This window comes from Anas acuta, chromosome 3, assembly GCF_963932015.1.
Source record: "Anas acuta chromosome 3, bAnaAcu1.1, whole genome shotgun sequence".
Lineage (NCBI taxonomy): Eukaryota > Metazoa > Chordata > Aves > Anseriformes > Anatidae > Anas > Anas acuta.
Genome location: NC_088981.1, coordinates 93,614,188 through 93,640,684, shown reverse-complemented (window position 1 = coordinate 93,640,684; position 26,497 = coordinate 93,614,188). Strand labels below are relative to the sequence as shown.

The window sequence follows — 26,497 nt, the reverse complement described above, 5'->3', positions numbered from 1 at the left end:
CTGTTCACTTATTTAACTTCAACATAACAAATGTTACCTATTTAATATTATAGGCACCAGGAAGTGTTTGTTTTCAGTCTTATATGCTATAAGCTGGATGATGCATTAACTAGATGATAGTTTATATACGTATTTTTATATAAGTCATAGGGACATAGCATAACTCAGGAGTGAAGGGACTTCAGGAAGTCTCTAGCCCAACCTCCTGTTTAAAGCAACTGTGAAGTCAGACCAGGTTTCTCAGGGCTTTATCCAGCTGGGTCTTGTGCCATACCCATCCTTGGAGGTTTTCAACCTCCTTGAGCATCCTGCTCCAGTGGTGGGCAGTTCTTGTAGGGGAAAACTTTTTTTTTTTTTTTTCCCCTCTTGTTTTCTTGAAAATCTCTTAATTTATGTATGTCCATTTTTCTTTCCTCCTGCCATACACTGCTCTAAAGACCCCTTGTTCCACCTCCTTGGTAACCTCCCGTAGACACTGAGGCTGCTATTAGGTTCCCCTGAAGCCATCTCTTCTCCAGGCTGAACAAGCCTGGCTCCCTCAGCCTCTCTGTACAGGGAAAGTGCTCCAACTCCCACTGCCTTGGCGATCTCCACTGAGCTTGCTTCAATTTATCTAGGTCTTTCTTCTATTATAGAGCCTCAGACTGCATGCTGTATTGTAGATGTGATCTACTGAGTGCCTAATAGAGGGGGATAATCCTTTGTGACCACTTCACCCCAGTTAAGCTGTCTGCAGCATATGCCACAATTCTACACTCATTGACCTCTCCTCTGATCCTGACCCACAAGCTCTTGCCCAGCACAAATCATATTCAAGCTTCCCACATCCGAGCTGGTGCTTCACACAGAAGCATCCTCTGCTCCTTATCTTCCCTCTTTGTCTTTCTGAAAGTCTTGTATCGCAGCACTAAAGCCACATGAGTTATCCCACCGCATCTTAGTTATTTCTACAATGTCATAGTTCTGTGACCAACATATATTTCTGTGCATAAGATAAAACTGGGCTTTGTATATATATATTTTTAACAGATATTTCTACCTGTTTCCAAAAGAACAAAGACCTAATCTTTCTGTATCATTCTGAAAATATTCGGATTCAAGAGTGTCCATTAAATAGATACCAGCTCATGCCTGCATCCTACCCCTATGTAGGACAGTCCTGCAGATAGTTTTATTGTGTAGCATTGTACCTTTACATTCACTGCTTTCTGTGGATGAGATAAATAATATAAAATTCTCTACCACTTCAGGCTATTTCACTTAATATTTGTGAAATTTATTGTTAAAGAGTTCTTGTCCTTGCCTCCTGGAGGAAGATTTCCCATCAGCCAGAATCCTGAAGAGAGTCTTTGTGTTGAGCTGGCTGTGGAAATGGAAGATAATGGAAGTCCCATTTTGTGACGGGAAAATGGAATGACTCACTATCAAATAGATTGGACTAAACAGATGAACCAGATTTTCCTTTTTATAGTTTTGATTTTAGAAGAGCTCAGAAGGACAGAATAATTCCAGTGTTTCCCTATTGAATTGACAGCGTGGCTCAAAATAGCCTGTTTACATTCTGAAGTTCTCCTCCATTAACGCATATTGCCTCTGTTATTTGAAGTGATTTTAATTATATTTCACACTTGTCTGTTTCCTATTTGATCTCTGTTCCCTCCATGAAAAGACAACACGTGAAATATTGCATTTAAAAATAATTTTACATCGGTATGGCAACAGTGTATTCAGTCTTAATACTTTAATTTGAACTATATGTGTTTTTTTTTTTTTTCTGTTTGTTTTTAACTTGTCACACTAGATGGTGATAATGAAAAGAACAGTCATGTAGAGGAAATAACCAAACCAAACAATCTATGGATCAGAAAGAATACCATATGTCACTTGAAATGCCATTAAGCTAAGTTTTTGGCTGACAGGATGTACTCTGTAAGAACGTGCTGCGGTACAGTTCAGAGACCTATTATTTGCTTTTCACAAACAAGATGTAGAGACAACTCATGCAAAGTGAGGTAGTTTGGATCAAACCCACCCAAGTGAAACAATGGTTGATCTTTGTACATTGGTAGTAACAGAAGGATCCTTGTTGAGATAAAGTTCTCTCCATGCAAATTGCTGTGGTAAAGGCTCCCCTGAGCAGACAGCCCATTTTCTGAGGGGAGCTCGGGGAGATGGAGATAGGAGGGATATGCTTGCTCTGGAGTTGGTTAGCAGGGCAAGCCCATGCCTTCCTTGTGGTTCAGGTGCCTTGCATCTGTGTATGTCTCAGGGTCTGCATGCGTGCACACGTGCAGCCAGGATGGCGGTGTAAAGGCACAGCACAACACTGTTTGGGTCAGCCACACGTTTGCTTTCTCTTTAGAGAGATGAGGTGACCATTGCTGTGCAGGACAGTGGCAGAAATTAAGAGGAGGTGAAATAGAGTGATACAGCCTGGAGTGCAAACACAGAGGTACTTCAGCAGGTTACGCACTATGCCAGGTATAAAATCCTCATCCCCTTTGCCTGTCCTCTCCCCCAGCAGGAGGCTGGTGGCTGCGGAGGCTGCTCTGACTTTTCTACTTCTGTCTCCCATGAGAACACGTCTACCCAGAAGAGAAACTCCTACAAATACACTGATTGCTTGAATTCAATCCTCAGTTTGATAATTCAGTGCTGAAGAGTGAGCATCACACTCATCCTCAGCATACTTTAGGTAACTAAATAAACATACATATTGTGTGTACTAAGTTAGAGAAGGTTCTGTGTGTATACGTTTAATTAATTCCTGTTTGCCCATTTCCTGCTCTAGAGGTTGTTTGTGACCTCTGGGAGAGTCTGTCATGCAGCCAGGTTCAGCAGGGTGGGCTGCCATGCTTCAGGTGTTTTGTGCTACCTTGTCCCAGGTTGTGGCAGCCTCTTACTATAAGGGATGGTCATGGGAGATGCTTTCAGATATCCTGCAGCTTTGAAGTGCAGGACTGAGGTTTTGTAGTGGCTTTGCAGGAAGAGACCGATAAGATCTTACTACGGATACAATCTCTTCTCACTGTGCAGGTGTAAAGAGGTGGCTGAGACATTACTGCAGCTAGAGCATCAGTGTTCCCTCTTGCTTTTCTAGAGGTGAGGTGCAGAGGCATTGATTGCTCCAGCAAATGATCATTGAGGAAGGAAGGACTAAACTTGGAGGCTGCAAGTAGCAACATAGTTTTGTCACTGTTGATGTGACATTAAACAGGACCGAAGCAAGTGGGAAACATAGAATGCTGCTCTGGCCTCTTTTCTAATCCCTGACACTTAGCTCTCGCCTCATGTCAGTTTACACTACCTTTTCTTTAATCTAGTGCCAATCATATAGAGGCATTGCTAGAATACATGAGGTGGGCTTTGGTTGCATTAGTGGAAAAAGCTGTCTTGGAGAGGTGTCATCTGATGATATATAGCTGTGTATAGTTTGAGAGTTAGAATGGGACAGAGACCATTTCCACGAATAAGATTGGATATACTGAGTGAGAAGAATCATGATTTCTGAAGATATGCCTCAGGAACGTGGGAATTAGTTGTGGTTGACACTTGGGAAAACACATGCTGTCCATTGCTGCTGCTAACACTGAAATTCAGGATGGACATTAGAAAAAGCTCCCTTGTTAGAAGGGTAGCACAGCACTGGAACAACGAGATTTGTGGTCTGTCCTGCCTGGGAGCTTTTCAGGACCCTCAAATAGGTGAGGACATGGCTGACTTGGCCTTGTTTTGGCAGTAGTCTTACTTTGAGCCACACTGGACTGGGTGACCCTGGGAGGTGTCTTGCAAGCAATATTTCTTTCATTCTTTGACTTTGAAGTAGCACCAACGCGTTTTTCAGGAAACATGGCAACAACTTTCTCCATCTGCAGCACACCTTTCACACATTTAATGCTGATACATAATGAAACCATGCTCATCATTTAGGACTCTTCATTCTTCTGTAAAAAAAAAAATAAAATAAAATAAATACTGCTTTCAGTTCACTGCCCTTTAAATTCTAAAAGTGCTCAATAATACACCTGTGGCATTAAATCTGTATCTTTGATACGAATTCTTAGAAATAGAGCTACTTGACAATGAATAGAATAAGAGGAAAGAAGTGAGTCATGAGAAAGGGAGAAAGAAGGTGGACCATAAAAGAGTTAGATTTTCAGGGCAACCAGCAGACAAACAATAATATGTTTCCATATTTGCTTTGTATTGAGTATGAAATGCATAATATTTCAATGTTTTACTCATATTGTCCTCCCTGGATATGTCATTAAATTAATGGTAATTAGCGACTGCTTCTCAAGCTAAGTTTCCTAAATGCATTTTAAATATTTAAACAAGACAGAATACCTTAGATGCTAACTTACCCAGAGGGGGGAAAAAAAAAAAAAGTTACTTCAAAGGAAAAGGATCTAAATAGCAGGGTATCTGTTCTTCTGCTTGTTTCTGAAGTAATTCTGGTATTGTGGTAGCAATGATGCAATAGCTTCATTAGTATTTTTCCAAAAAGTGAATGAATTAACTTTATTGGGGTATTTTATCCAAAATGTCTCCCAAGGAAGGCAGTGGGGACTCTTTTGTTCTTTCCTTTTTTTCCCCCTCTCTCACTCTTTTTTTTTTTTTTAACATGCTTATACTCTCTACTGATGCATTATTCAGACTTATTTTAATAATCAAGTCTCTGTTGAGTAATGCTTTTATTTTATTTTATTTTAATTATTTTATTTTTTATTTTCTTCTCTCAGGATTCCATCAGATAAGAAAAAAATTGGAGCAGGGCAGCATTTTATTTTATTTTTTAAATATGATCTGTTATGTATCCACCACTTCCTAACTGGAAAACAAATGGAGAAAGTCTGGTAGTCCTTAGTTTCTAGACCATCCAAAACCTTTGACAGATGTTTCTACTTTAGAGGTGAGCATTACCCTCGCTGCCCAAGTTCTGTTGTATCAAGGGAGCAGAGCTGCAGCTCTTCTATCCTGAGTGGTCTCCTGGATGCCTTCTGTAGGAGACATCATGATAAGACCTTTTTCTTGGTATACAAGAAGCCATGTGAATGCTGTTAGGCTTTTGTGGTTGCCCTTGTAGCTGAATCAAAATCCATTTTGAGATGTTCTTTTTGTTGCTATGGAACCATTATTAGTTGATCTAAGCATTAAAGCCAGAACAAGCATTGTCATTTTCCTTGTGTTATTTTATCAGCATCTAGCATTGGTAGGATGGTCTTCCAGAGACCACACGTAGTAGGGCTGCTCTTAGAGCTGTGATCCTGTGACACAGGTGTCTGCTATGGTATTACAAGTCCTCTAGAATCACTTAATAGTGTAAGAGTCTCAGCTTTCATTTTAAAATGCATCAGTGGTTTCACCACGTGGTTGCAAAGAGAAGATTCAATGGGACCTGACAGCAAGTGAAACCCACTGAAACTGTGACATTCTTGGCTCAGTGGCTCTGAAAGGTGTGAGCTGTTAGGGGTGTCTCAGTGCCGTGAGGAGTCAGGCTGTAGGCAAGGTAATAGTTCAGTTCTGCAACAGTTTTCAAGATTTCATGAACTTTATTTTAGTTTTCTTGGAAATGGAATTGTGTCTCCAAATATCTTTCTCTCGAAATCTGGAGTGAATTGAAGTATGATGCTGGAAGGAGGAAGGATGGGGACTGTTTCTTATACTTGGCAGGCAGCAGATGCCCAAGGCTGGTTTGGAATGTCAGGTTCATTTCTTCAGTTCATTCATGGTCTCAGGCAAAACAAGGAGTTGTACTTGGATAATCTCTCTGCCATGCCTCTTTCTGTAAATGAGATAGTACAGCCTCCTCTTCAATTCTCATCGAGTTTGCATAGAAAACACCATGTGTTCATGCAATATGCTGATTTTGCTGACACAGGAAATTGAGATGTACATTATTTTTTTCACATGTATTTGGAAAAGAAGCCCATTTTTTTCAGTCTAGCTTACATTGGCACAAAGACTTTTGACCATGATAGCTGACCAGAAGACTGTCCATGGCAGGGGAAAAAAAAAAAAAAAGTGCTGGCTTATTAACCCACTGCATTGCACGCTAAATTCTGTGTTAAGGATTCTTCAGCCTTCCCTGTCTTTCCAAGGGTCAAATACTAGTCCAAGTGGAGAGAGACCAGGGAGCAGATTTTGGTGTGCCAAGGCAAGGGTTATTGTAATGCAGCTCTGCAAATGCCATGAAAACGTATACAGTACTGCTTAGCCAAATCTGCAGGCCAATGTCTATTTGGAAGTGGTAGGCTTTCCATGGCAATTCTGCATATTCACAAAATAACTTTGTTCTTGTTAATTTATTTATTTATTTACAAGAGGTAGCTGCATTATCAGATTTTTTTTTTTTTTTTTTTTGGTATCAAAACCTGTATCTTTTGTTTTGGCAGTAGCCACTCTGATATCAGATTTATCTAAATTGTTTTAAGGTAGGATTAATTTTGTTTCCTTATGATGGTCATACAGAAAACCTTTTTTGCATTAAATTTGTAATTGTTGAGAGTTAACTGGTAGGTTTTCCAAAGAACTGATGGTGACATGCAATAAATACTTCAAAATACTTTCTGATGGTATTTTTTACTACATTCATCCCTACCTGGTAGGTTACCATATCCAGGTTTTCGTGCCTATGCAGGTTAGCAACAAAAGTAGATTTGCTGAATTTAAATGAAAAATTAATTTTGCTCAACAGCTTTTATCTTGTCATGATTTTGAAAAATATAAAGCAACAGGATGAAGATTTTCTTATCTTGAATTGTACACAAATGAATGTATTCATACTCTAGAACAGAAATAAAAAAAAAGTCTCTGTGAGGCAGAAACTTAGAATTAGCATTCTGTCTTTACTACTTCATGTGTTCTATCTTGATCATGAGGAAAATTTGGAAATCAAGCATGGGAAAAACGGTAGTGATTTTGAAATGCTATTTTCTTAAATTATGTGAAATAAATTAATGACTCCCTTGAGTCACTTACAATTGAAGATTTGGAAAAGAGCCATCAAAGCTTGTTTCCTTGTTCAATAGATTTAAAATTGTTTTCATAGGGTTCCATATTTCTCCTCATATATCTCAAAAGTCACTGACGGCATATTTATCACCACTTTACTTCTACTTAAAATATAGCTGTCGGTGGTGGTTTTATATAATAAACATACTTCAAGCAAGAGCTGTGTCATTTAATATTTCTGTAGTTAATGTACCTTGAAGTGCATCCAGATCAACAGCCAGACATAACTGAACTAAGTGATAATCAGAGATGGTAATTCTTATACTTAAGCAAAGAGATGGTAGTTCTTATCAAAACTCCTGAGCCAAAACTGCGTTCTCTTTTCCTGTTGCAGACATGAATAGAAAAATGCAAAGATAAGTATTTCTATTTGAAATCCCAGGAGAGAAAAGCACATAGTTTGTCTCTCTTCTTTTCTTTAACAGTTACATTTTTCATTAATGTTATGAAATTGATCTCTATTGAAAATAGAGATTTTATTCTGGTTTATTAGGTGAACTGACACTGATTTAAAAAAAAAAAATCATTTAAAAAATCAAGAAACTGTCAGTGATGTATTTGTTGGGAGAGGAACGGTTAACCAAAAAACCACAACCTTTCTTGTTAGACTTATTTGTTGCAAGCTAGTTTATACTGTCTTTTCTGGGACAGAAAGTCTATATGCTGAGGGACTGCAATGATAAATTATTCCTGTAACCAAGTCAACCCACAGTTCTTCCCCAGTTTCTAAGGAGCAGAATTCAGGGTTGAGGGGGTCAAGGTTGCCAACCTCGCCAGTGACTTGTAGTGACTCAATGCTGCATCATGTAATGGATTGCCTGGGGTTTTCAGAAACTCCAGCATTTATAGATTCTAAGAATCTACCTCTGAAAAAATGCACTTTAGAGTTTGGAAATCATGATTATCTGAGCAAATTTGATGTTCCCTTTGCTTTATTCCTAAGTGTTATGACACAAATGTCAATAATAGGATTAGTGTTTATTTCTTTATTCTGAAATTATGATTCTGCTTAGGAATCACATCCACCAACTACATTGGAATATGATGTGGTCTGAACAAAACCACAGTTATCCTCAGTGTTTTTATAAATAAAATTCAGTTAAATAAAATTTAGTATTTAATCCTTCTGTTTCCAGTTGAATATCTTTTACATATTTTCAGAACTTTTGCTTCCTGTTAAATGCAGAAAACACAAGCCAAGAGGCTGAGATGTCCAAAGAAAAGGAAACTTGGCATTTACACCCTCCCACAGAATGCCAGTCAAAGGGATGAGCTGAGAAAATGGCTCTACACACTCTGCTCTGAGAAATTAGCTACCAGCAGGAAGGTGCATGGGTGGCAATCTCAAAATTACTAAACTAGGGACATCAGTAGGCTGTTTCTTAAAAGCCGCAAATTCAACATTTGTAGATATTAGTCATTGTTCTTCAGTTCTTTGCCTAGAAAATATAAATAATTGGCTCCCTAGGAATGCTGTGAATTGCTTGAGTATTGCAGATGTGAGAGTCATGAAAATGCAGATCATCATGAAATTAATTTCCAGGCAGTTTAAGGCTTGAGAAGGGTGTGAGACCAGGCATTGAAGTAGCAGGATGAGCTTTGATGGTTAAAGCTGATTGTCAGAATATACTGCAGTGTAGCAATTACTATTACATACTTCATAAAATTCAGAACTTAATCTCATTTAAAATTTTGACCTTAGTATTCTGAAAGCATCTCTTTTCTCTATTTCTGCATATATTTCTTGATAATAAATGCATTTAAGAACAGAATTACTCATATAACCTTATTTTTATTGCTTATCGGAAAAAACTTAGATTTCTTGTAAAACATGACTTGTCTATGAAATTGTGTATTGTTACAATTAATGTTCCTGTGTTCCCTTTTTACTGCTTCTCATAGAAAATATTACAGATTTAGATGTTCCCTCATTAAAGATGCAGAAGGTTCAAATATTTCAGTGGTCTTCTTTTAGACTTCTTAAACAAAAACAATTTGTCCCAATAGAAGAATGATCTTTAAAATATTGGCATTTACATGAAATGTGTACATTAATAACAAATAATTATCTCACTGAGATAGCAACAAGCTAGCTGTAGTTTGGTTCTGTAGTGTTTTTTTGTTTGCTTTTTTTCCTTCCTAAATGCAGAGATACATCATGGTCAGTGGATAGTAGCTATCTTATTTTAACATCTGTGAGAAGATACAATTTCTAAACAAATATCCAGCACCTTATATGTGTATTGCAAAAATTCATCAAATATTCATTGCATGCAAATTTATTAGATGGTTATTCAATGACCCCAAAAGATTTAAGTAACTTCAAAAGGAGGTAATTCATTTCAATCAAAGTCTGAGTGGCTGATAATTTTCTAGTAAATCTGCAATTACTTATATCTTTCTTCTTCCATATGAACTATGTTAGATAAAGTGATGTGTGGCATAAGAAGGAAATACTGCCTTACAGGAGAACAGATACCAAGCCATGTAGATTTTTATTTATTTATTTATTTTGTATTTGGCTATGTAGATGTGGGAAGCATTTATGGAAAAAAGCTTTCACCTCTGAAGCTGCATCCAAACATTTTTAGTATTATTAGGAGTTTCTGAGTTCAGTGCAGTAGCTTTTTTTCTCAGAAAAAGACACCATGACTTGTTCAGAGTGTGGCTGTGGGGTCTTCTGAAATAAACCTGCCATACTGAGACATATCCTAACCACATTTGCTTTTTATCTGGGGTGATGGGAATTTAGAGTGAGACTTTAGTGCTGAAGCTCATTGAATACAGAGTAAACTGTCAGAAAATATTCAGGATTCAGAATGTTTCCGTTTTGGAAACCAATGGAAAATCAAAATCATTGTAATGTAGCATAAATATTAATTATCTTTGCATCATCATAAGCATCATTAATATTGTAATTTTATATGATGTATGGTGCAATTTCCTCCATGAATTATCTACATCGGTGCTTCTTTGCTCAAGGTTATGAGCAAATATTAAAGCAATGACTACTCGCATCTCCAGAACACACTGCACAAGCTATTGTACACTAAATTCTTCTTCTGAATTCTTTGTAAATGTCATTCGAGTCAATTTCAGAAGCTTATTTTAAGCTCCTACTGAATATATGTAAGGCCCTACTGCATAAGATTTTGAAACAACCTTTGTAAGACTGTAATCAGTTCACTTTTTCTTTTAATTCATGAATAGACACCCCAAATTTGTTAGTCTTGAATTCAGGAAATAGTTGTCTAATAAAATGCTTATTATTTTAAATGTGTAGATTACATAAATAAAGCAATTGCTATATAGTACAATTTATGTCTATGTTTTTCCTGGAAAACATGTGATTGTGTTTTAAAGCAATTTTAATGAAGTTTTAAAAGTTAAATTACATCATAAGTTTAAGATGTTTTGTTTGTTAATGCTTTTATGCTCAGTGGAATGAATATATCTGACAAAACAGTCACAAAGTGTTTGTTATCTGTGTGTTGAAATCAGTTATTTAGAAAATGACTGAAATGACTAGGTATTATGTGATGAGTACTTAAGGTATTTGGAACTATTAAGAACTATTAACTCACAAATACATTGAAATCTACTTTTTAACACTTAAAAATAGACACAGAACAAGCATTTATTTCTCAGGGAAGGGTATTTGCAGCAGCCTGTTATTTTCAGATTTGTTTCCTTATATTCTCACCTGTTAAGTTTACATTTTCGGTCCATCAGTGCATTGTTTCATTCAGCTCTACCCTCCTCCAACTGAACAGCAATGCCATAAGAAATGCCATGCAATAAGAATGCCTCTGGCTTCTGGGTGTGCTCAACAGCACCTGGCTTTGCAAAGCAACAAGTCTTTTTTATTCTGAGCACTGAATGTTGCCCATCAGGAGACATGTGTGTGCAACACCTGATTATTAATTCATGGGCTGGCTTTGGGCATCAGTGGAGTACCTTGATGCTGAGCTGAGCCAAGGCACCTTTAGACAAGCAGCATAAATACCAAAGGACATTGTTGTCCCACATTTAGGTACGTATTTTTTCCAGATGCTGAAAAGTGTCCTACAATGACAGGAAGAGGAGGAGGTATTGAAAAGTTGAACCTGTGAGCCCTTTTGAAGTGTAAATGCTGCTGTGAATTCCTAAACTCCTTTTGGTGGGAGTTTCAGCACTCAGTTGTCTCCTGAAATAATGGGACTTGGACAAATCTTTTTACTCCTTCCCTACGCAGGCCAGTGAAATTGGTTCTGCAGAGAAAAGTATTGGTGAAGTAAAAATTGGAATGGGTCTGGATGAGTCTTTTTACTCAGCAGTACTGCAGCAAGATGGGAAAATTGCAGTGGTAGTGGCTGAATTATTCTGGTTACAGTCCCACACAATGGGGTGTATACCATGAACATTTTAGCACTGCAGCTGTAGACATTGGAAAAGGCTTGAGAAGAAAACTTGTAGTAAGAAGGAAGACATAGGAAGCCATAAATATCGGTATGAGAAAGCAGAGAAAAGTGTTAGAAGTCAGAATTGTTTTTCTTTTTTTTTTTCTTTTTTTTTTTTTTGGTGAACAAACTCATAGAATTCACAGATTACTTGCCAGAGTGCCTGTAGGTAGTTTGTAAGCCTGGCTTAACAGGAAAAATTCCTTCTGCTAATGTTTTTGTAACAGCCTTTCACATTGATGCAGTGTTTCTCCTAACATCTATTAACCTCTCTCTGAACACTTAAAAGCCTCTTCCAAATAAAATTTTAGTTGTGGAGTGTAGCCACCTGCATTGTCACATAGGAGTATATAAGATGTCAGTAAGAACACAAAAACCTTCATGCTATTGATTGCATGAGGATTTGTTTGCTGACTTTAACAGCACAGCTTTCCAGTTGGTTTGATACTGATCTTGGAGATAACTTTTCTGTCCATGCAAACTGGTTTTGTCATGGACTCTCATGCCTGCGCCTAGCTGAACTGTAAACAAGATTTCCCTCCTTTCCCTCTGGCACTTTTGTATAAAGCACTTGATTGCACTTGTTACTCAGTCTTACCCAAATTATTCTATATTGATCTATGTAAACAGATATAGATAGATACAAAGAAGACTATATACAACCCAGGATAGTTGTATATAACTGAATATGTATTTCTTCTACTCAAAAAGCCAGCAGTGATACTTTCCATCATGCCTTCAAGTGAGAAGTCCTCAGCTCTTTGCTTGATTTATTTTTCTATTATTTCCTTGCTTAATCTCTCTCTGGCATCAGGAAATGGACCTCCTTTGCTGCTGTTCTCTCAGTGCAGGGGCTGCCTTCTCACACATCAGTGCCAGGCAATATGTCATGGTTTTGGTTGATATCTTCTTCTCCCGTGTCTTCTGAAGTGCTTCCAGGGCTGGTGTCACCCTGGCATGCTGTACACCAGGCACACGAGGCAGCTTTGGGCAGAATAATGAGCCGCAGCTTTGTAGCTCTCTTCAGACCAGTGATTTGTTCTTCATTTGAGTGTAGAGATAACCTTGCCTTTTTTCAGCTTTGAGAAGCCTGGAGTAATATCAGATAACATAAACTGGATTGTGCAGTTGCACAGTTTGTTTGTGTGATTGATCTCCCGAGATTATATTTTGGTTCTTTTTATTTTTATTTTTTTTTCCCAGTTGTTTTCTGTCATTTACATCAACAACAAGCTGACTGGTATTAGTCTTTCATTTCTGACTATTTATTTATTTATTTATTTATTATTTTTCCTTTTGTTTTTTCTTTTGTTATCTGGTTACTAGCCCAGTTGTTGGCTGATAAATACTTGGGGCTATGACTTTGTGCAGATCTGTGCATGCACTTCATTAGCTGCACTCCACTGATTTTGTTTGGATTGCTTCTGTGATTTAATCTCTTTAGGGATCAGAATTTGTGGCTGAAAAATTTGATAACTCCATGGCAATGATTGTTGTAAGCACTGTGTGACTGGTTGCTAATGATAGATGAATGAAAGCGCTGACTGCTTTTGCTGTTAGAAAAGGGACTCTCACTGTTATTTGCTACTGCTCAGCTTGGTGTGGTTCCTTTCTATAAATGCAGCCAAAACAGCTGAGATGCTACTGCTTTGTTTTGATTAAGAAAACAATAACAATACCAAAACTTCAAATATTTTTTCCAAAGCTCACCACTACTGAATACAGATTATATCAGCGTTTCAACATTCCTGTTTGGGGTGTGTGTGTATGTGTCTCTTTGTAACTAGTTTTGAAATGATAATTAATTTACACTCATCAGACTGGAAGATAAAAGTCATTTTTTTTTGCACTCTGGATTCATATGTGAAAAGTGGACTGATGGTTATTAAGTACAAAGTATGTTGAGGATTCTTGTGCTTACTTGGATATTTCTTTTTTTTTTTTTTTTTTTTTTTTTCCAGAGCAGATAGAAAAAGAATCAAAAGAGATTGTCTTAGCTTAACGTGACAAATTTTCTTCCTTAATCTACTTCTCTCAGTCATCTAGAAGAAGTATTTAATGAGAAAAATATGATGTATGATTTCCATTTCGGTTTGTTATAAGAATTCAGACTTGGTAATACATAGCAACAGACACTGCTGAAATACAGTAGTTAATCTGATGGCTAATTTAAAAGAAAAGTTTTTTTGGGGGGAGAGAAAAAAAATATCATACATGAAATATTTTTTTCACAAAGGTGTCAGAGAATTTCACCAGACCTTATGTGCTATTTTGTGTCAGGATGGTAGAGCTCACCACCAAATTCCACATTTCTGCCCCCATGTGCCTGATTATTTGGAAAAATTGTTGCAGGGATTTTTCAGGAGGGTTTTTTGTAATGATTAAATATGGCACTGCCTTGAAATGGAGAGACAAGGACAGTGCAGTGGAAAGCAGCATTATAAAAAGCAATATTACCTCTTACTCTTTGCATCCTCCTCTAAGATGGAGGTAAAAATTCAATTAGCAGCATTAGTCACAGCCTAAGAGTTGAGTTCCCTGGGAAAAAAAATAAAATAAAACAAAAAACACTCTGCAGTCAAGTTCTGCTGCTATTCTTAGTAATTTCTCAACCTTGCCCAAAAGGATGGAAGATGAGACTGCTGATGATGACTCATATTGATGACAAACAGAATGGATAATGTCAAGTAGGTGTTTGGCTCCTACACTAACTGTCCTCAGCAGTAAATATCTGTACTAAAATAATATATTGGGAACAGAGATCTGGGCCACGCACAAATGTTTTGCAGTAGGATTGTAAAAGCAATGGGGTAATGGTTTTCACTTTGTGTTTGTGCTTTGTGTCTTTTTCCTGGAGTGAAACTAAGGTTTAAACAGCATTTGGTAATCCTAGGAAAAATGGTATGTGTGAGGCAGGTTTACAATATTCCTTGCTTGGCTCTCTGCCACAGGAAAACTGTTGGCAATATTAGAAAGTGAGATATTAAGAATGGACGTACAGGCTTAACTAGAAGTCCATCTAGCCAAATATCCTGTTCCTGGCTGTTGCCTACAATTCATACTTAAGGAAAAAGGGCATGGAAAAAAGAACAGATATCCCTATGCCTTCCTTTCTTCCTGGCCTGAATTTCAGTTGAAGGATCTATTAGATATGGATGTATTTTCTTGGTCTTTGAACTCAGCTTTTCTTTTTGGCATCTGGAGCTTCCTGAGGCAATGAGTTTCATAATGTAATTATGTTATATGAAACCCTTCCACTTTTGATTGAATGGTAAATTCATGTGGTGCCTCATGGCAATTTTGGCCTTATGCAAGGAATCCATGGTACTGAAAGGAAATCTGACTTTTATACATATCTGCTTTCCTACAAAAGATTGCAGTACACATAGCTTTGCCCTTGGCACCAAAGGCTCATGGTTACAGGGAATCTTGTGCGTGAGTGGTTCAATTAACATTGCTTAGATAGGATTCATGTTCCCTCTTTTAGATATGTAGAGTGTACATCCAAGTGAGTCACACTAGGTTTATTTTACAATCAATTAAAAAACAAACAACAACAAACACAGGAATTTTAAAGCATGATTAACCTGATCCATTTTAGACATATACCTTTTGGGTAGGATGAGCTGCATCTCAAAAGTGCCAATTTCTCTTCATAAAAAGAGCACAACTCAAACCTAGATTTCTGCTGTGGAGACCTTTATGTTTGTTCAGATGACTGTCACTCTAACTGGGGTCATTCACTAAGGAAGAAAAACAGGTATAATCCCAGGAATCAACTGTGCTTTAGGAAATCACTCATTAGATAGAGGTTGGTAGAGTGTATTTTAATCACTGGTCTTACACAGATCCCCTTTGGGCAGGTGGTAAGTAAGACACTAGTGCAGTAGAAAAAGAAATAGCAATGAAATTTCATCCAATTAAACACTCTTAAGATTAGATGTTGTAATTTTTTAATGCTTGACATCATGATATGCCCACCAATTTATTTATTTATTTAGAGATTTGTTTCTAATTTAAAGACAGTCCATTTCTGGGATGATGCAAGTGTTTCATTTGGACTTTAAAGAGGTTTCGTAGCACAGCATTTCTTAAAAGGTTACCCAGAGCTTTTTGATTAATGCTATGCCATTTGTGTTTGGCATCCAACAAAGGAAAGAAAACAGAAAAAAACATGAGGCAAGATGAAAACAAAAACACAAACCCCTTTGCTTCTTTAAGTTAAGCAAGGTGCCAGGTAAATGTTACCTTCACATGATGTGCAGTGTGTTGGAGGCTAAGGAGGTCTAAGACTCCCCCCCAGGCTGTGGGGAGAGAGTCGGTCTCTGCACCTGGGGGGATAATGAGACTCAGCTTGTGTCCCTTTAGCTGAGAGCTTGCCATCCCAAATCCATTCCAAAAATTTGATCTCCCTGACGGCTGAGGAATCTGTCACTTCCATACCACAGATTGGCACAAACATACTGACTTGCAATTGATGTTGCCCTTTTGAAGTCAACTCCTTACTGATCCTGCTGCCAAATCTGTAGTGTTGGATTCCACTAGGCAACTAGAAATGATATTTTGATGTTAAGTATTTTCCAGTGAAAAGATAGGAGAGGAAAATTGATACAAGGCGATAAACCATATGAGACTGAGACAATAGTTAAGCATTTAAGAACCCCTAACATTTGACTTACCCTGTTTTTGCAGTTTCCACAACTAACAGTAAATGACATTTTGTCTCTAGTAGTGCATTCTGGAATTCCTCTGGTATGCTTTCTTCAAAACAAACAAAAGGGACATTCATACACAATTCTTTTTCAGCATTCCTTCACATAAAATTTTCAGGTGGCAGCATGAGATTTCAGAAATTGTAAAGAAACTATCAGAGTCCCATTTTAAGTTTTTTAAGACCTGTGTTTAAAAACTCCAGATCTGGATGCCAAGCTTTAAGTGTCTGAGGCCTATAATAGATTTAAATGGTCTTCAGGAATAATCAGAAATGAGTGTGGGTAGACCTGAAGCTGCAATCCTTTTTATCCTACTAATTTAGAGTCTGATCTCTCTCTAATTGCCTAATCTTCATTTTCGTAAAGTTGGCGTATAGAAATTTTCATTTTGCTTAACATGGCTAGTCAATAGGGTGTGATTTATCTCTCCTCAGTTTAGACAGCTTCATTTACATCTGAACAGGTTGTCCAGGCTCCTGTTGTAATCAATGGATGGAAATAGGAACTTCTCAGGCATAATTCTTTGGCATAGTTTGGATGCCTATCTTTTGATGAAATAAATCATTTTCTTTGAAGTGCCTGTTCCCTGTTCATTGGCTATAATGGAGTCTTGAACAAGCTCAAATGTGGATGTGGTAAGTACTTATATTTCCTTAATTACCTGTGCAGGAAACTACAATTTAATTCTGCTGAAACTTTGGCTTGTCAGATTATTGTGATGCTGTTCTGTTGCCTTTCAAATTATTTCATTCATCACTCAGAGTTATCTGTGGTGTGGAACAGAGGTATCAGCCAAAAAAGTTCAGATGGGCAGCTCAAGATGTACACAAGTAAGAATGCAGAGAAAACATAGACAGAAATCTGGGCAGAGTCCCAGGAAAAAGCCAGTGACATTCCTGCTTCTGTAGAAAGTGTTAGAATATTTTAAGAGCCACTCTATTTAATTGATAGGATTGGGAGGAGGGGTTGTTTAAATGTGAAAGAGGACTTTTAGTGTATTAAGTATGTCAGTGGCATTTATTCTCTTCCATAGTTTTACGTTACTTCCATAGTCTTACTTTCATGTTTTCTAGAGTCGTTATTTCACATAAACAGGCTAAATATTTTACTAGGTCCTGAATATTCTTTCTAGCAGAGTTGGCAAATTAACAAGGCTCTGCTCATGTTTCTCACCTGAACAATAACAAATGAAATGATGAGGAAGGCATTCCATTTGTACTTTTAATGATGCATATTTAAGTACTTGAGTTTCTATGTTGTAATAACCATAACCCCTTCCTAGTAGGCAACATTGCTATTTAGGCATCACTACTACAATGGGATTTGACCTTCATGTTTCTTTATTGTTTTATGAAAGAGAACAGTCCTGGAAGGTTACTCGCTTTACTGTATTTGTGAATCCAGAATAGTGTCTATGATTTAGTAGACACGAGTCAGGAAAGAAAAAAAGGCCAAAGAACATGACATGTTTTCAGGGACAGCAATCACATGTTCAGAAAAGGTTTCTCCTTAGAAACTGTATTCTGTTTTGGGAAAATGGAATTAAGAAATGCAGAGAAAAGTTCTTGATGTTAATGGGATACATTATATGTATTTAATAAATGTTTTTCTCCTGGTAGTAATTTGTCAGAAGATTATAGTACTTAGCTAATATGTGTTCACAGATCAAACCAGTCACTTCATCTTCCTTCAAAGAATTAGTGAAAGCTTCAATGAAAATGAAGAACTTTCCTTTTTTTTTTTTTTTTTTTATGAAAGTGAGGCAGAAGTTCTCTGTCATTGCTTGAATTTGCCTAACTCCATAGTGGCTTCATGTAGTATGAATTCAAGCAGTAAAATTATGCAGGAGCTGTGCATAATTTCTGCATAATTTCTTGCAAGAATTTACTGTAATTACAGCAACAGAGGAGCCTGTTGATTGTCCTCAATTACTTTTCCATTTCTGTTAGAAAATTATAATGCAGAACAATTCAACTTGAGAAAAAGCATCTTATAACATAAAATCTGAACAGAAAGAATTGCTTTCATCATTTAAAAAGAATACATTTTCACACAGGGTACTCTGTCAAGACAGAGAAAGAGAGAAGTAAGGATATTCCTTTGTCGGAGGGAGAGGGACTGGGTTATATCTCACCTGGTACACATTATATAGGCTATGTGGCTGCATCACCAAGACTGATGTACTCTACAAACCCGAAACTTCCCCAACAAGAAAAAATAAATGCTTTATATCATAAAATCATAGAATGGTTTGTTCTGCAGGGGTCCTTAAAGATCATCTAATTCCCTCCCCTCTGCTGTGGGCACCTTTAGCTAGACCCAGTTGTCCAAAGGCTAAGCTGAAGTATGACTTGCCTAATGGTGCAAAGTGGCAGAGACAGGAATGAAATCCAGGAGGTGTCGTTGTATAAGTTAACCAAATATTCTGCCTCATTGCTCTGGGCTAAAGTTTCATCTGATTTCCTTCCTGATATATTCTTATATAGATAAATCAGGAGTCACTGGCAGTATGTTTTCTTCGGTAGATTGTTTTGCACAGAGAGAACATAATTCTTCAGAGGGAAAACCTGCATTGCTTAAGGAAAGGCAGAAAGCTGGACAGTGGCACTAAAAGAAGCCATTGCCTATATGCATGGAGTCAGGCCAGAGAGAAGCTGTGCAGGCACAGTGAGAAGGGCTGGTGGAAAGGAAGCTGATGCTTCTCATCCACGTTTCTCACTGGGTTGCAAGATCTGCAAATCAAGCTGACTCAGCTAAGCGATGGCCCAAGGTTAAGTGGGAATATGTGTATATGTATAACTCTTAGCCTGGTTTTCCTTGGTCAGAAGTTAGCAAAAAAATTAACCAGCTTCACTGAAAGCTGATGTGGAGGTACTCCAGGCTCTCCAGAAAACTCTGTATCTTCAGTTGACCCCATGTGACACCATGAAACCAGCTGTCTCACCTCCCTGCACATCCCCACCCTGCCTTTGTAAAAAGACATTGACATTTATGTAATTCACAGACTAAAAGGGAAGTCTTGGAAGTACATCTTCATTTCTGTCTGCCCTCATAACCTGATCCTTAGGAACACGAAGGCTCAATGTGATGCACATTACTGGCAATGAGATGGGACAGTAGGGACAGATGTGTCCCAAACCTTTATCAACATCAGGGGAAAACAGCTACACACCCCACAGGCTGGTGAAGGTGTTGATGGTGTAAGGGTGCTGGAGGGCTTTCCAGTGTGTTTTTTCCCAAGCAGAGTCTGTGCATGCAAAAATTTGCCTTTGTTGATTAAATTCAGCTCAGTATTGCAAGAGGAGAGACAATGGTTGCATAAGGGGAAAAAATAACTAAAAGAAGTGGGCACAGACTGCAGCAGTAAATCCACAGTCATATCAGTTTTGACAGTTAAAGCCAAGCTGCAAGTGAATAAGCATTCACACGGCGGCTGCCCATGCAGTCTTTGGTGGCTACATTTCAGAATTACTTTCTTAGACACAGACACAGAGTAATGAACCTGGCCATGTTGTCTGAGAGGAGATTCACAGGCACGCAAAATCTCCTGGCAATGCTTTTGTAGATAAGCAAGATGAAAGTGGCTTCAAGTGCTCTTTATTAGCCTTGGTTGGCTGAACAGTATTTCTGCTACTGATTACCACAGCCCTTCCTCTGCACAGTGCATGGAGAATGGCTGGGTGGGGTAGGGATGCACAGGCCTTTATCTCAAGTTTTCTAACTGATGAGATGTACTGAGCATCTCCAGGGCCCATTGCACACCAGCAGACAGAAATGCTCAGTACGCTTATATCAGAACATCATATATTCATTGACTGGTTTGTTGTCAGGATCAGGTTGCTCTTCCTCCCCCTGCCAACATCAAAACCCTATTTGTAGGATATTAAAAAAAAATTAAAATTATGTATCAATGGTGTATCTAAGGAGCTCATGCAGTATTATGACAGGTAGATTATTTTTATCCTGCGTAGTCTAAAGCAGGATCTTTTCCTCTTTATTTTCCAGATTTATACAACAATTCTGTATTTAGGAATGGCAAAAGACAAAAAAGTAAATGGTTCTGACTAACATGTAGTGCAAGATGGCTTACTGCAGAGCAAGGCAAAGAACACCTTCCTACCCTGCACCCTGAGTTGGAAAGCCTTTCACATATACATGAAGATTTAGAAAGAATTTTAATGTCTTAATCAAAATTCTGGAAAAGTTTGTTTTTGTTTTCCCTCAGGTACTGGTGTGGCTATCAATAGAAGGGCATTCAGAACTTTTTCATATTTAAATTTCCTAAACACATCAATTTCATCTTTAATGACCATTTTACAGTATACTCTGAATATTTTGGCATCTGTCTGAAACAGTGGCCCCATCATGAACGCAGAAATTAGCAGTTATTTTGGCAAGTTCTCTTAATGTGTTTGATCAAACCTATGGGGCTGATCCAAGCTTAAGTCACAGAAGATGTATGGGGTGGCAATTTCTGTTTCATACAGATTGAAAGGAGAAGTCATGCCCTTTAAAAAGGCAAACCACTGGGGCGAGGCTGGAGGGAGGGAGCCTCCAGCATTCTGGAGACCAAGTGACTGAATACTTTGTTTGAATTGGACTCAAGATGCATCCCCAAACTGACATCTCATCCTTTATTATCAAGACAAAAAAAAAAGAAAAAAAGAAAAAAAGAATCATATATGCTGAATATTTCTGAATATAGAGTGGCTTTAATAGAAGAGGGAAGGAGTGCTGCATCTTGCTAGAATGGCCTCCTGCCTAGTTGTTGGGGAATATGTGTTATATAAATATAATACATCAGGGTATATATATTATATATACTTGGAGGATATATATATATACTTGGAGTATATTATATATACTTTACACAGAAAGCTTTTTCTAAAATGAAAAAGTAACAATGAATCCAACTGCCCTTATTACACACCTGTCTTAATGTTTAGTACTATAACCGTCTTAGTATTGTCAGCCTCATCACTCGTGAAATATAAAGAGTAGATGAGAATTTCAAATGCTTATTAAGTCAAACAAATTATAATTAGCTTGTGGAAGATATTCTTTGTATGTTAAATAAGATTTAGAAAGGAATTTAGAAATGGAGTATAAGCTAAAGAAAAAAATTGTAAGATAAATAATAATCCTTACAATAGATTCATGAACATTTGAGGTAGGAAATACCTTTTTGAGTCTTACCTACTTTCCTGTGTTTCTGAAAACTTGATCTCTAAAATCTGGGCTTAAAATGGTTTAGCAAAGAACTTGCATTACTGTCCTGGGAGATTACTTCATAGAGTGATAGATGCTACAGATAAATGATTCCTGATACCTAGCTGAAATATTTTCCTGCTCTGTTTTGTTTCCCTGTCTCTGTGGTGTGGACCACTGAAAACACAATGAGATGTAGGGAGTGATGCCAGTTCACAGTGACTGAAGAAGCATTCACAGCCCTTAATCCTGGCTGAGATGAGTCTTCCCTCTTTCATTAATTCCTCTTCAGATACTTCAGATTATTTTTATGCCTTCCTCAAGCCATAAGAATCATTCTGTCTAAATGCACAATTTTAGATCGGTATAACTTTGCCCCATCATCATTTTAATGTTTTCTCCTAATAAAAGTGGTGTCAGATTTATTTTTTTGCTTACTACTTCTAATATATCTAGACAGTTTTCAAGAAAAAGGAAGGGACTAGCAGCGTTTTATAGTCTCCTGAATTGCTGTTCTGTGGCAGGGTATTCTACAGGAATTGTGATAAAGTGTATATAGTGCATAGTGATAAAGTGTATATAGTGTATACAAGTGTATAGGGCTATATCTTACCACAAAACATAGGAAGATAAATCTGAAGTTTATTACTAGCTGCTTGCTCTCTGAACATAGACCTTCATCAGATATTCCCAGTGATTTGTGCTAATGAACAAAGGTTTTCAGGTTTGTTTTCCTTTTGTAATTTATCTATCCCAAAGGAGTTAATATTATGGTGATTTGGTGGCTAGAAAGATGTTTGCTGCTTTCCTTCTGTATCATGTTTCATTATAGTTTAGGAATTGCCTAGGAATCATGTGGCCTGAGTCAGAGAATACAATATCATTGACATTCCTCTTCCTCAGTGTCAAGTGTTGTTGGTCAGTTTTGAGGCTACTTGGTTTAATTTAAAGTTTTGTTTCATTAAGGTACTTTTTCTATGACCAACTATGTTTTGTGGAAATGTTTTTAGAGAATTAGGATTCAACAAGATGCAGTAATATGCATAAAATATATTTAACATTAACACATATAAACATGAAATTAATTCTGTTTGGAGATAATGGGTAGATAGATCCTTGAGAATGTTTCCTTTATATCATTGGTATTCTGTGTCATGAGGTATGAGCTTGGCTGGCTGTCATCAAAATCTTAACTTTCACAGCATGCAGGGAAATGTAATTGGTTTTGCGGTCTTGTATACAGTAAGCTCAAGGGCTCTCAGTGTATTTTATTGCAGTTGCAGTTGACTGATGGAGATTAACTTTATGCTAATCAGTGTAAATGTAAAACTTGGTGGTACTTAGTAAAGAATAGTGATGCAATTTGTTGATAAAAATAAGTGATTTTTTTTTTTTCATGGTTAAGCAGCCATATTGGAATCTGAAAAATGAATACATTACTTCTGACAACTTCTAATACTTACGTTGTTCCAGCCACCACAAGACATGCTGCTTCTGGTTTTGGAAGACATGGAGAAAATATCTTGTAAGCTGACTCCATGTAAACTCTTTAAAACATCAAATTCTTGAGGTACTGATATTCTTAACACCTTATCAGTGATTCTTCAAATATTTTAGCACCTGTTTGTAAGCTTTGCTCAGGTGAGCATTCCTTACTTAAGGAAATGGGTATACATGTCAAAGCAAAACAAAACTAACAGTTGTTTTCTGGAGACTCATGTAAAGAGCCAGATATAATGTGTATTGTACAATCAGATCCAAATGCAGCACCGTAATAATGTCTAGCTCTGTTTGCAGTGTACTCCTCTGCCTCTTGATTTGGGAGGATCGTGCTCAGTATTTGACTATGTTCCCATTAGAAAATACCACTATATTAATTTCATAGCTAAAGGAAAATTAGTATGCAAGTAGAGAAAAATCCTATGACAAAACACAACCCAAGTCCACCGTGTGTTTTATTTTCTCATGCAAGAGAACAGGAACAGTAGATTTCCATTTGGCCTTGCCTAAACAATTTCACTGAATTACTTTGGCCAAAATCAGAAGACCAGTTCTTTCTTCACTGAAATCAACGGCAAAAATCACAGAAGTACCTGTGGTTCCAACATTTCCATCCCACCTCTCCCAATCTCATTCACCAATTTCAGCAGATACATTGTTATGTCAGCACCCTTCCATCCTAATGACACAAAAACATGGAGGTTTGTCACCATGATGTGAGCATCTGTTACCACTATTGTTACCACTACAGGCAATGTTTGTTGGAACTCATTTAAATACAGATGAGGAACACAGGAGTACTTCCAAGTTAGAGATTTAGGGACTGTCTTTCCTGAAGATGACACTTAAAATCCATTGGCACCCATATGAGTTCTTTAAGTGATATTTCTATTTTCATTTTATGAAGGCTTTTGCAGCTGAAAAACAGTAGTTAGCGTAGACTGATGGTACTAAAGGCCTTTTTTGGGTATCTCCTTTTGATAATGAAAGATGAAACAGTCTTTAACTCATAAAAACTTCCCTGGCAGCAAATCTGGTCTTGAATGACCAAAGACCAAAAATGGTCTTGAAAAAAGGTCTTGTATAAATAATCAAATATTTCTATTACATTGCCATTACCATATTGATAGTTGCTATATGTGGTGTTGCAAAGCTGAGATTTTTTTTTAGTATAAAAATAATTTGAAAGTCCAACTTCAATCATTGCCAGTCTTTTATGATATCTACATGTATGTTTGGAGGAACCTTAGCTTCCTTGTAATGCTTGAAGGTTTATTATTATTTATTTGTCACCTTCTTAACTTAGATAACTTCAGTATATCAACTTTCTATAGCAAACCACATTGATTAGTATTTTTTAAAACAATTTGACATAAGTTAAGATGCATTTGGCAGAGAGATTTGGGTAGCATATGCAGTGCATTATCACTATACATTTTAGCTGTTGACAGTGACAGAAGTAAACTGACATTAATGCATGCTTGATAAGTGATACTGCTATTACCAGTGTCACTTTTATCATCAACTGCTCAAAACATTGACCTGTGATTCTTGATGTGATGTTATTAATAAATTTGGTATGTGTTAACATATATATCACATTGAATTCTTCATGACATTTTCCTTGACAGTAATATGATTATTGTATATTGCTTCAGTTCACTTGTTAGTATTGCCCTTAACATCTCCTTCAGAAGGCAATAATCTCTTTTTTTTTTTTTTTTTTTTTTAAATCTATCATAGACATACTCAGCATTTATTGGTTTGGATATGAAATGCCTCAAAGGTAAAATTTTCTTATGAGATACTGTCATACAATTAATTTCATTGCCGATTGAAGATGTTGCAATCAGATTCAATATCATTTTTCCTCTTTCAAGGGGTACAAACCCATTTGGAATGTTTCCATCAGAATTAAATATCTGGGAAGTATTTTTGTTTTTGTTGAAACTGGATTTTTGGTATTCCTTATGTAATGGCTGATGCATCCTTACAATGTGCTGACCAAATGATTACTATTTAAAGTTGGTTAGGAGATGCTAACTTCCAGGAGTGAAATCTGTTATCAAAATAGTAGGCAGATTTAATAGAGATGTTTTGGAGAAAACACTCTGAAAACGGTATGACACCACAAAGTACAGGAATTTGGAGTGAATGTGACTGACATGGACTCTGAATGGATAGTGAGACTCTGGCTGTCAGGATTTCACTTGTTGCACAAATCCATGATGACTTACCACTATAAGTCTCACTGAAATTTATTTTGCCATCGATTTTTAACTTAACTTCAACATGTTGCTACTACAGAAGTATGAAGTAAGAGAGGGATTTTCTCAGGAGCAGAAATGATCAAGGGCAAGAGACTTGAAAAGATTTTCTGTGAGATCTGAGATTTGGCTACTAGGATTTGTGAGTCATTTGGGGATGGAAATGCAAGGGGTCACTTGGGTCCATCTGCAGCAGTCACCCAGGAATTTTATCACCCGAAAGCCATGATAGGGAGCTGCCTGAGGGAGCCATCAGGAAAAGCCAGCTTCAGAAGAGAGCCTAAATCCTGATGGCCCTTAAGATCAGTAAGCGTATGATGCAGGGCCATGGGGAAGCAGGTTGCCTTGTTTAGCATTCTCAGCTGTGACTCTTTCCAAATTTAGGCCTCCAAACTAGATATCAGTTTCCTACAAGAATGAGCCCATAAATACTGCTATGCTGGATCAGCCAGGGTCCTGTCTTGTCCAGTCTTGTGTCTCAGTCAGTGCCTGAGAGCTGATGCCTAGAGAACAGGATGAGAATACGGAAAATGCTGTGAATTGAACTCAGATCTCTTAATTTGCAGAAGAATTACAATACCTTATAACCATGGGCACAGAGTATAAGAGGAAGTTCCTTCTAATGAAAGTCTTTCATGTCATTTAAATAATTCAATACACACTCGGCTGGAGTGAATATGCTATCTATTGCTATCTATTGTCCAGGACACATGTTCAGAATTTAGGATAAGCAGTTTCTAGTCCTGCTCTAGTTATGAACTCACACATTACATAAAGCAAGGATCAGTGTGACAGAGTAAACTCTATCATTCACCCTCAAATGGCACATAAGGGAATGCTTAAGGGAATTCATATGGCAAGCAAGGAAGTCCATTACCCAAACAGAAAGAAGGACATGGCTGGATGGTGCAAGTGACAGATTGTCATGGAGGCTGCACAGAAACATGCTGAGCACCCTGGGATGTGGCAGAGAGCCCAGGCTGTGCTTGGTCCATAACTACTTCAGCTTAAGCATCCCATTTCTTTATATAGTTCTTTTAGTGCAGGTCTGAAAACAAGTCTTTTAATCTTCCAGGAGACTTTATCTAGAAGACCATTTTTTTTTTTTTCAAGAGGAAGAAACCTCCTTCATTCAGTGTCCTGGTATTCACTACTAATACAAAGATTAGCAGACATCGGCTGGAACCCATAAGTTGCAGGTTCAAACCAAAATGGTTCCTCTTTGCAGAACATGTTGGTGTACTGGGAACTTTGTACCATGAGGCTCTGTAGATGCTAAAACTCTACAGAGGCTTACAAATGATGAGGCATGTGCCTGGAAGAAAAACCCACCCATGACTACAATCCGGGCAGATGC

The 26,497-nt window shown here is 37.4% G+C and overlaps 1 protein-coding gene across 15 annotated transcripts in view; it reads left to right on the top strand.

The window, feature by feature from the left end:
* Window positions 1-26,497, top strand: part of MLIP (muscular LMNA interacting protein) — a 128,933-nt gene that overhangs the window by 6,808 nt on the left and 95,628 nt on the right. The window contains exon 1 of one of the 15 annotated variants that reach the window (XM_068678378.1): window positions 2,557-2,695. The exons of the other annotated variants lie outside the window; for them this stretch is intronic. The gene's annotated coding sequence lies outside the window, so the exon portion shown is untranslated. Of the gene's footprint in view, window positions 1-2,556; window positions 2,696-26,497 lie in introns of those variants that run through there. 15 annotated transcript variants of the gene reach the window in all.